This window comes from Hippopotamus amphibius, chromosome 7 (genome assembly GCF_030028045.1).
Source record: "Hippopotamus amphibius kiboko isolate mHipAmp2 chromosome 7, mHipAmp2.hap2, whole genome shotgun sequence".
Classification (NCBI taxonomy): domain Eukaryota; kingdom Metazoa; phylum Chordata; class Mammalia; order Artiodactyla; family Hippopotamidae; genus Hippopotamus; species Hippopotamus amphibius.
This window is the reverse complement of record NC_080192.1, coordinates 71670029-71672687: the sequence shown is the minus strand read 5'-3', so window position 1 is coordinate 71672687 and position 2659 is coordinate 71670029. Positions and strand designations below refer to the sequence as shown.

The 2659-nt window shown below is 46.1% G+C and overlaps 1 pseudogene; it reads left to right on the top strand.

Annotated features, from left to right (window-relative positions):
- The first annotated feature begins 1032 nt into the window (after positions 1 to 1032).
- On the top strand, positions 1033 to 1327 carry LOC130857631 (mitoregulin-like; annotated as a pseudogene).
- The last annotated feature ends 1332 nt before the right edge of the window (positions 1328 to 2659 follow it).

Below are 2659 nucleotides of genomic sequence, written 5' to 3'. Positions count from 1 at the left end.
GTATTTTAAAGGATGTAAAAGTACCTGGCATCAGAATGAGCCCAGAGGATATGTTTGGCATCACTCCCAAACTAAGGCCACATGGCTGTTTTCTAATCTCTCCAGTTCAAAGTGAGTCAAATCTCAGAAGGACCCTACATGAAAATAAGATGTAGGCTCCCAAATGAATTATTAGTTTTAGTTCACCAAGTGCTCTTCCTCAAACCTCCTGATTTGGTTCCAAACTCATTTTAGAGGGCATGGGGCTGTGAAGTTTCTCTGCTAAAAATGATTGAGGATAACTGGCAGAAGGAAACTTGCTATATATATTACTGAGCTGGGAATGGCAGATGAGGAAAAATGTCATGCAGGGAAAGTCAAAATCAAATGTTTAAACTCTAGGCTCTGGAGTCTACCTTAAAGACTTTCTTACCATTTATTGTTAATATAATAACAATAATGTATCATTTGGCCATTTTAGTAGATTGGTCTGTTTTATTCTTGTAACACCAGAGGTGCTCTGAGATTGGAAGTTGACTCTGGGAGCCTGAGACTCACTCAAGTTCACAGAGCAAGTGAGGTTCCCAGAACTCAGACTCAGGTTGGCCAACTTGAACTCTGCTACACAATGGTGACTCTACCTGTATGTGCGGAACCAGTTTCAAACATGTTGTCCCATCATCCTCATAGATACAATTGTAGATCAGATCATGCAGTTCAATTTGGGGTTCAGAAAGCAGAACTACTAACTGGGCCCAGTTTTCTAGCAGAACTGGGATTGGGCATTCTTCCCAGCAACTGACAAACTCTCTCCACTCTCAAAAATCAGAGCAGCTTTTAAAGTATTTTTTGTACACAGATAGAAATATTTCCTAATGTGTTCCCCCTCATGTATTTGCTGTAAAGTTCTAGTGAGTCCTCCAGGGGTATATTTATTTGGGGACAATGGTGGGACTGGTTAGACACCTGTTCACATGTCAAGATGGTGCTGGGAGATTCAGGCCAGACGTTAGTGACCTCAAGGATGTGCCTGGGCTGCATGCCTGGCAGCCGATGGCGGACGTGTCCGAGAGGACGCTGCAGCTGTCTGCTCTGGTGGCCTTTGCCTGTGGAGGGCTCCTGGGCGGGCAGGTGAGAGGCTGCAGAGGCACTACCTGGGCTGAGGAAGAAGATCCTGCAAGACAAGCTGGCGGTGACGCAGAGGAAGCTGGCCCTGGCCTGTGACTCTGTGCAGCCACCTCGCCTGACCTGTGGGGCTCCTGCCCAAGTGAGGCTCCCCTCAAACTTTCTGCCCACAGTGCTGGGCTCTGCCCAGAATCACTTGTTGAAGGTGGATATAGAGAACTGAACAAAAGAAAAAAAAAAAAAGGAGGTATCCCAGGTCTCCTGGCCCTTGAGTCCTACTGTGGCAGCATCTTCAGCTGTGGTAGCATTCTGGGAGCAAAGAGAGCTTAGCAGTTGCCTAAAAGAATTCCAAGTTTCTGAGGCTCCCCTTAGTGGCTGTTCGTGAATCTTTCGTATCTACCTCAAGTAATTTCTGATGCTGTATAATTCTCCTTCTTGAGGAAAAGTATTCTCAACTGATATAATTCCAAGTCCTTTTCCACCCTTTCTGGCGGTGTTTTTCAGCCCTCCTACTACAAGACTTGACTTTACCTACATTCATTAACACCAAGGTTTCTCAGTTTCTGTAGTTACTTTCACCACTGTGCTTGAACACATGTAGAATCCGGGTTTAACCCTCCGCAAGGACCTTCTCAGTCTACCCACTCCTATGAAATCCCCTCCATTTCCTGTGGGTGTCCAAGAAGACTCTTCTCTCTTTGGTCACGTGGTGCCATGTGTGGCCACCGTCCTGATTCATGTACATCATGTGCCTTCTACTCTGTCTCTGGACACACAGAACTCCTGCCCTGAGTCACCTACTGGTTCTTTAACACAGTGGTACTCACTAAGCTTAGTGGAATCAGTGGATGGACTATTGTTTCTCAGGAAACAGGAGAAGATTGGAGCCTCTTTGGACCAGTGCAAACTTAGGCTGACTCCCTTGATGCTCTTGATGCTTTCAGACAAACTTCCTAATCATTTCTCATTGGCCCCTTTTCCACAATTGCATGCTGAATCTTCTCAGCTCTCCCCTCCTTGGCAACCCCTAGCCTCTAACCCTCCTCAATAGCCCATTTCTCTTGCTTCCCTTTTAGAACATAGCCTTGATTCACCCCTTACTGAACTCTCTGGTACACAGAGCGATTGGCTGCAGTCATAGGGTCAGAAAAAGGACTTAGAAGTCAGAACATCTTGGGCCTTGGGAAAGTCAAGAACCTCCATTGTCTTACATGTAAACTAGAAATAGTAATACCTCCCTCTCAGGATTGGTGTACAATCCAATGAGATAAAAAACGGGTAAGTTTTGTACCCCATCAAGCACTAAGTGAGGGTTACTATCAGCCCCCCTTCTCTGCACCTTCAGACCTTCAGGTATTTCTACCTCTACCAGCAAAGTACTCGTTTTACTTCCCATCTTGCTGCCTCCTCCATCTTACACTGGTTCCAGCAACTTCACTCTTCTCCTCTCCATCCTCTTTACTGAAAAACACCCCTCTTCCCACCTCCATAGCATGTAAACAATGGTTTACTTGACGTTGTTGCCTGTCCCTGCTCCCACCAGCCACTGTCCTCC